We start from the raw sequence: 8967 nt of genomic DNA, 5'->3' as shown, positions 1-8967 counted from the left end.
TTGAGGGGCAGGGTTAGTTGGGGGGCCAGAACTAATGCAAGTGGTGCATAGACAATCCTGGTTACCATCTTATCTGTCTCAGCTCCATGTGACTCTATAGATGGACAGCTTCCTACTCTCTTAGCAACCTTTTCTGACCTATTGGAAAGCTCCTTGGTCTTGCTAGTTAGAGGATAATTTAATCCACCTACCTGTGTTGGCAAATGCAGGACAGGAACAAATCTATTTTAGTCACATTCCACAGTCTGGTAGTTGGCTAGTGAATGATATTCAAAAGTAGCTTTAGATACTTTATTCGTTGTTTTTAAATGTCTGAGATACTATGTACTTTATCGTCATGGGTTTGAAACAAAAGAAAAAATCAGTTCTACCAAGATTAAGAAGATAAATGCTATTGCAGAAGGAAATGGGGATATTTGCTCCTCCCTTTCTGCAAGAGAGTAACACATCTACTATGAGAACAAAAAAAAGAGTGTTCTTTTTGAAGGCTTAGGCTGCGCATGACATACACAACTTTGAGTTATTAACCCCACTGAGAAATTCCACTTGCCATATTCCACACATATGTACCACCCCCTTCAGGGGCTCTGCTCACAAGATTAATGACCCTATGGATCCTTTCCTTTCATGTACTGATTCTGACAGGAGGCCCCATGCAAACACCTGAAGGTACAGGTGGTTTTGTATAAGTGAACAGGTGCCCAGTCAGTGGCATATTTGCCATTCATGCAATAGAGGACTATGTGCACATATTATTCTATGAGTGGGGACTGCTGCGATCTCTCCCCACTTTTGTCATCACATGAGTGGGACACCAGAAGAGGAACTGTAGTCTTCTCTTCAGGACCAAATCCCAGAAATCTGATTTTTCCTATTTGCAACATAAGCCAATTGCACAGGACACTGGCTGACTGACCCTCTGTGATGTGACATGTTCACCCCTGCTCCCAAGCAGTTTTACTAACTATTGAAAAGGTAGTTATGACTACAAACCAAAACCAACAAACATGCAAATGCAGGAAGATGGAGAGGCCACCTGAAGCTCAGGTGGAAAGACATCTGTATTAGTGCTGAGTTTGTTAATCAGTTCACCTGCTAGAAGGGCTATAAAGTCAGTGAAAATTTGGCCTGGAGCTTTTGGAGAAAGAAGAATAAATGTTGATTTTAAAGTGTATCAGGATATAACCTAATTGCCAGATGAGTTGTCAGTTCTGAAGCTAAGAATACCACAAGAGGGCAGGCTAATGCAAGAATTGATAATTGACACACACAGATTTCATGCAAAGCAAGGTATGTATATAGAGAATGATTAAAATGAGAAACATGGGAATCTGCCTTCCACCAAGTCAGACCATTGATCCATCAAGCTCAGTATTTTATACACTCCAGCAGCTCTCCAGGATTTCAGATCAGGGTTACCCCCAGCCCTACCTGACCAGCAAGAAAATCCTTTTTCTAATAACATGCACTTTACACAGGACTGCCCTTGAAAAACATATAAAAACAGCAGCCCCCCTCCCCGAGCAGCAAACAGGCTTTTAATAGGAACCCCAAATTTTGAGTATATACCTTTGGTGATGAATGATATTGATGTCTTCATGTTGGTTTCTGAGTGCAATTCAATCCCTGACACTGATCTTTGAAGCCTTAAACAACCTTAGCCGCATGTGGTCTCCTTGTCCCATGTAAACCTAACCATAATGCTGATTTCTTTAGGAGAGGCTTGCTCCAAGAGATGCCACTATCTGAAGAAAGGTCAGCAGAATCAGGAACAGAGTCTTTTCTGTGGTGGCCCCCAGATTTTGATTTCCCAGCAGAATTCATTTGGTTCCTTACCTTCCTGTTGCTACAGGTGAAAACAATTCAACTTGCTTAAGCTTTTGAAAGGGCTGAGGAGAGTTTATTTCCCCTCTCTCTTTTAGTTGTGATATTTACCCCTGACCTCAGCTTCAGACCTAAATTGCAACATACTAGAACTGACTCTTAAAAGAAAAAGGCAAAATATAGGTCCATGGAGTTAAAGTTGTAAGCTAGAAGAAGCATGTGGCTAATTGTAGAAGATGTTTACAGCTCAAATGACATTAAAGTTAAGGTCTTTACTTGCTATTTCCATATTCTTTGGAGCATGAATGATCACGTGTTTTTGCTCTTCTCTGAAGAGCTTTTGAATTTTAGAATAATACTAATGCGAACATGCTTGATCTTTTCTACAATTAATTCAGAGTGGAAGAGGTGCAACGAGTTTACAGCTCCTGCAGCCAATAGATTAGTAGTGGGAAACTCTCTCTCCCCCCCCCCCCCGTTTAAGGCCACATTCAGGCAGTAGGTGGGATCACAGCTGACTGTGTGTGGGAAACTACTAAGCAAAGATCACAAAACCCCTACCACTGGAGATGGTACTTGGAAGCATCTCAGCAATTTCTCCATATTTGAGGACTTCCACGTTCCCAGGTTAGAATGACTGATATCCCTTTTTGCTTGTTTAAACTTTGGGCACATGTGGCCTGGTTTCATCTATGGAGCAATTTTTATTTTATTTTATTTTAAATGAAACTTGTTTGGGGCATGGTATGCTTTGCTTGTTCCTACTTACACTGAATGATATCACCGACACTGAATATAGGAGTGCAGTAGGGGAATAGACAGGATGGTTAAAAATTCTCCTGGACCCTAGGAATAAATGAATAGTAAGCACACTTCCAAAGCTAGAATTTAAAGGAAAAACGCAGCACTTTTCTTAGGACTTAAGGAAACTATTTTCTTGAAGTTCAGAGACTGGAGATCAAATCTGGGGCAGTGATAACTGCTGCAAGCTAGGTATCCAGTTTTGACATTCTGCAGCCACACTTTAATTGCCTGCCATAAGTTGCTGTCACCTGCTGCCATGTCGATTACCAGGGAGCAAAAATCATGTGTGTGACAGCACAATGTGCCATTCTGTTGCCTTGTTCCTCTTTCCCACCTCCATTCTCACCTACCTAAGACCAAGATAATTACGTGCGGAACAGTTTTGGTTTGCTGTGGAAAGTTCGGGTGATACAGATGGCAATGTTTTTTAAAAAAATGATTCCATTCAGTCCTGTGAAAGATATTTCTTTTGCACTCATCCTTTGGCGAATTCGTTTAATGGTTCGAGTAATTTCCTCTCAGTGAGGCTAAGCTGTCAGACTCAGAGAATCCCTAACACAAGTTTGGCGCCAATGAAAAGATTATTTGATCACCCAGGCAAGATGGTTGTTTTATAGATTCTCAAAAGGGAGCCACAGTGGACTGTCCTCATGCTGCACAACCCCCCCCCCAAAAAAAACAGGTGTACAAAAACTGCCTTAGAATGGAATAGTAGTTGTGATGTTCTAGTCAAGCACTTTTGTACTTGAATAATGTGTCCCTTGAATCAAGCAGGCCTCCCTGCCTTAGGGAACCTTTCTAGCTTTCGCCTTATAATACACCACGCTCATCATGAGGTGGAATGGGAACGTCCAAGAATGTTTGGAGGAATCTGCCTGAGGGAAGAGGTTGCGTTAAACAATCTTCGGGGACCTTCCTGGCCTGTGAACCGTTCCATAGCATTGACAGGATAATTTGAGAGGAAGCGAAAGATCTTCAAGGAGCTGACCAAAATCGCAAGGAAATATCAGCCCTGTGTATTTGGGATTTCAGAGTGCTATAGCCGACTACAGCATCTTTGTGACAAATTGGTTTTAATTTAGCATGAGATTTCATGGGCAACAGCCGACACAAGCAGTTTTGTCTTCAAAGCATCTAAGCAAGAAAGTTAACCTTGTTCTGTTTGCTTCCCCAAGGGACTGCGCTACTGCTAATGCTGCCGTGTTTAGAATGTGCCCAAGGAACAAAATTCATAATTTACTTATGGTCTGCAACTTACAGAAGTGGAAAAAAAACCCATCACCTCTAAAAGAGATTGCCAAATCCTGATTTCTGCTTATGCGCATTTTGTTCATGATACTTTTCTCCTAATTTTCTTCAAAGAGTCCAGAGATAAAACCTGCCCTTACTATTTTTTAGGTTTCAAAGTACATTGTGTTATCTTGGAAAGATCCTTCACACTGACCTAAGGCTAATGAGCAAAACACATCCAGATAACAAACTGTCAGGCTTACAAAAACAGGCTCACAAACAGTTGCAGAACATGAGTGTTAATCAATAGCTCTCTCTGGTTGAACTCAGAAATTGCTCGGTTAAAGAACCTGGGAAACTTTTGTTAAGCCACACTTTTTAAATGTATTTCCGGGTGCTTCCAGGTGGGTGTTTCTTGTGGGATAGGCACACTTCATGCATTATTATTATTTTTTGTAGGCTTCACATGACATCATTGCCATCAAAACGCCAGCCTGGATTTCCCCCATTTAATCTGGATTTACTCTTCCTGCAGATAATTCAACGCTAACACCACACCCCTCTAGCTGCTGTTGTGACGACATTTGAACAACCCATTTGCAATATGAAACCTGGAAATGCCCTGGGACAGATGACATAGGTATAGTCATAATTTCAAATGAGCTCATTTAATATTTCTGTTTTGGTTTTCGTATATTTCATAAGGCTAGTCAGTCGCCTGGGGAAAAAACAGGGGATAGGGGTGTGTGTGTATGTATGTATGTATGTGTGTGTGTGTGTGTGTGTGTGTGTGTATATATATATATATATATATATATATATATATATATATATAAAACTAGCTGAGGGCGAGAGAGTTCTGGGCAGTCATGGCAACTGTTGCCAAGGGAATCGGAATGTTGGGAAAGTGACAATGGGGCAGTTAGGCAGGGGAAGGGGGAAGAGAAGAGAAGAGCAGGAAGGGTGGGCTAGGAAGGAAGAAGAAAGTGTTGCTGTGAGTTTGTGAAGCACGTTCAGTGAGGGGACCCTGCAGCCAAGTTCCAGGTGTGACTGTGGTAGATAGAGGCAGGGAGGAAAAATAATGACGGGAGAGAGAAGAGCTGTAAGGTGAATTGGGATTTGGCTAGCAGCGATGCCAAGGAGCAACATAACATTCACAGGAACAGCCAGGGAACATCATGACATCCTAAGGAACTGGACTGGGGGAAATGACTGCAGTATTAGTTTATTGCACAAGACAGGATTTGGTATTGCAAGGGCATTTTATGCTGGAGAAAAGTTATTCTGTTCCTCCTTTATAATAAAAGTCATTTTAGCAGAAGTGGTTTTCTCCGGCTTCCGAACTCCTTTCTCCGAGTGTAAATTTGGAGCGTGGTCTCCCACTCACCATCTCTTCCTGTCAGATTCTGACAATGAGATGAACGCTTGCTCTCTCACACTCATTCACACGTGATTGGACCAGACTCCCCATTGATAGGAGAAATAAAATATATTGCAGTAAAGTCATGCCTTTACCTCAGTGATGGCCAAACTTGGCCCTCCAGCTGTTTGGGGACTACAACTCCCATCATCCCTAGCTAACAGGACCAGTGGTCAGGGATGATGGGAATTGTAGTCCCAAAACACCTAGTTTAAAAAGGTGTCTATTTTAGAGGTGTGGAATTTCAAAGTCGCATCTTTTGCTGTTTTGACAATGTGCTGTACACAGGTTAGCGTACCAATATGGCAAGAAGCACAATAAAAACAAATTTATAAATATTTGGGGTTTGAAACTTGAAATAACAATCACAGAATGAGTCAAGCATTATTTTGAGAGAGATCATATTTGCCAGATTGCTATTTCTAGTTCATCTGGTCTGCATGTGAAAGCTATAAATTTCAGTGGAACATACTTTTTATCAAAGAAGTCTACCTTTCAAACATATAAACGTATCATCATCTTGTAGGCATTAGCAAAGGAAAAGATGCTGGTAGAAGGGGCACTTATTTCCAGCTGTCCAGCTGCGAATAATCTGAATTACACTTTCATCCCGAGCATGGTGGGAAATGCAACCCCAAATAATCAGCTTTTTTCATTTGCAGACTTACAACACTTGTTCAGCTTGGAAACAACTTTGCAGAGAAATAATGTTTGGAAGGGACAAGCTTCTTCTGTATAGGATCTTTGATGGGTCAACTGGCAGCACATTCTTTGCCATAATCTCCAAGGACCTTAAGAAACCTGTCTGGTTGCATGACAATATTCATGTGACTTGATTAACCAAGATCTATTGGATTCAAGAAGTCTGCTCAAGAACATAGAACACATAATAACTTTCAGCATAAATGGTCAAGGTCACACGAGTAAGTCCTAAAACTGATCCATTACATGCATGCCCTAGTGCAGTGCTCGGGAACCTGTTGCCCCCAGTCTAATTTAATGCAGTTCTCTGGGACACTGCAGGTTCACTCTAGCTGCCCAGTTCACCTCCTTGGGGTCATTTCTTCTCCTGTTTTGTGAATGTGAGAGATAGGGGTAGAGAGGTAGAGAAGATATAGTTGCTACACAATAAGGCTGGGTGAAAAAAACTTGGCAGGAAACTGGAGGGTTGGGGAAGCCTGGGATGGAGAGGGGGGACGGTAGAGAGGGGGAAATGGAAATGGATGAAACAATGGAAGGAAAGCCAACTGCAAGCAGTCACTTGTAATCTGTGTTAACGGAGGAGGGAAAGGCAGTATGAGAATGTAAACTGGATGGAGAGAGGAAAGGGGAGCAGAGAAAGGAGGAGAGATATGGGGTGTCAGTGAGCAAGTTTGCTATGCAATCCTGCAAACTGCCCACTTTGGGCTCTCATCCTATACAAGTGGCATGTGGCCTTTGACAGATTATTCTGAAAGAATGGGTGACCAGTAATATAAGACCTACCATGAGCAGCAGCCTCTGACTCTCTGGGAAGTAACTGGGATCAAGCCTGGATCTTCCAGGATCAGATCCTGATAACCTAGTTTTCAAGTAGTGCACAAACTACAGTTTCTTGGTTCAGACCTCACAAGGTACTGTAACTTAACAAATCACAATATAGATGTCAACATCAAGCAGCTTGAATAGAAAATATTTTCATGAAACACCTTGATTGAAGACACAGCACGGTTGGCCAAAACTTCTATTTATAAGTTACTATTTTTCAGACTTCTGTTTTAAAGGTGAGCTGTGGAACCATTTTACTCCCACAGGAATGCAAAACTTCATAAAATGTTAATATAGCCTTGGGAGACTGGTGTTTCTAACAACAACAACAAAATCAGTTGGTTGCAGCCACACAAATGGCATCAGAGAGAGAAAGAGGTAAAATATAATGGGAAGTACAGTATGAAGATCTGAAAAAGCATATTCCACAGAAACTGAGAAGCAAACAAATTTTTTTTTGCTATTGATCTTCACCCTGCTGCAGCTGTCCTTTTGATTCCTGCTTTCTTCTTGTCTTCCAGGAATGTATCATGTGGTGGTGTGTTTACAGAATACTTTTGCCCTTTTGTATTGGTTCAGATAAGTGCTGCACAAACCATTCTTCATAGTTACACCAGTATTACAACATAATGCTAGAATTCTCACTTCTCAGAAAATTTTCCTGCAACTTTTGTTCATTAGTGAAATATTGCAACACCTTCCATTTTGAGTTATGTGGCACATTAAATATATATTTTTTTATTATTGTGGCATAAGCCAGAGGTAGTCAATGTGATGCCCTCCAGATATTTTTGGGACTCCCACCATCCCCAACATTGACCATAGTGACTGAGGCTGATGGGAATTATAGTCTACTGCTGGCATAAGCTTTCACGGATGAGATTTCTTGACACCGGATAGATTCAAGCCTACAAAATCTTGTATCATTTAAAATAGTTGGTCTTTAAGGTGCCAAAATATCCTTTATTGATTTTGTTGTAACTAGGGATGGACAAATCTGTCAATTTTGGTTCCCCCAGTTTCACATTTTCCCAATCTTAAATTCTGTTTTAAGGGATGCAGTTCCCTTCCCCCTTGGGCAGGAATTTAGTGCTTAGGTGCAGCAAGTCAGACATGGAATCACTAGAATCTTATCAGTGCTGTTGGCACTTCCATTTGTATGCAGATGAATACAAGAATTGGTTTTCCTGAGAAGATGGCTGCTAAGGTGGCTGTGCTAACAAGCTTGCCCTTCATTACTGCTCCAAACAAATCTGAAGCCCTTGCTGCTCATGGTGCCCTGGTTGACCTGAGTGGGGCAATGAATTCTGTGACTTGCAGGCTGATGAAGATAGCTAAAGACATCTATTTTCTGGGTTCTGGACAATGGTCTGGTCTAGGGCATCTAATATTGCCTGAAAATGAAACGGGAAGCGGCCTTATGCCAGAAACAGTGAACCCTACTCAGTGCGAAGCCATAACCATGGTGGCATCTCAGGTGGTGGGAAATCATGTTGCTGTAACAGTAGAGGCAGCTCTGGCCATCTTGAGTTGCATATCTTTAAGCCCATGATTAGTGTTACTCTTTTAGAGGCATATGCTGTTGCAGCCCTGCCTCAGCTTCGCTTGTTATCCTTGATTTGTTTTGCATGTTGATTATTGATGTGGCTCCCCCTCAGATGAACAGTAGAAGCAGACTGATTTAGAGATCTCTGACTGTCCCGTCAGATGAATGCATCACAATTGGCAGCCTTCTCAGATGCTTTTCATTAAGTTCCTTCTTGCTGTGCTTTTCAAGGATAGGCCGTGCCAGCTTCCAGCAACACAGGCCCACCTAAGGCACATTATCGTAAGGATGGTCTAGTAATCAAATCAGAACTTCCCCAAGTCAATTTACACAAATCAGAAGAAAAGAAGCATACAAAAACTTGCCAAGTTTTCTCAAACGAGCAAGCCGTATTTTCTGTTCCAAATTTCTATATGTAGCAATCAGTGGGTTTCAGTACACTGATTCCCCGCAATGAACAATATATTCAGTACTATTAACAGTTCCTGGAAGCAGAAAACTTGTTTTGGCCACGGTATCTCCTAAGTGAGCTATAGAAAATTAATCTCTTTCAAAAAGGCCTGTCAGATATTAAACCAGAAAGGAATATTAAACCAGAAAAAGGGCAGAGGGAGGG

At 41.6% G+C, this 8967-nt stretch overlaps 1 long non-coding RNA gene across 1 annotated transcript; it reads left to right on the top strand.

Moving 5' to 3' along the window:
* Nucleotides 1-4790: 4790 nt before the first annotated feature.
* On the top strand, nt 4791-7508 carry LOC309370770. Its single transcript, XR_014168670.1, has 3 exons — nt 4791-4902; nt 5941-6201; nt 7327-7508. It is a non-coding gene; the product is annotated as an uncharacterized lncRNA (long non-coding RNA).
* The last annotated feature ends 1459 nt before the right edge of the window (nt 7509-8967 follow it).

Source organism: Podarcis melisellensis, assembly GCF_964234715.1.
Source record: "Podarcis melisellensis genome assembly, chromosome: 5".
Taxonomy (NCBI): Eukaryota; Metazoa; Chordata; class Lepidosauria; order Squamata; family Lacertidae; genus Podarcis; species Podarcis melisellensis.
Note: the sequence above shows the minus strand (reverse complement) of the source record. Positions and strands in the feature narration are given on the sequence as shown.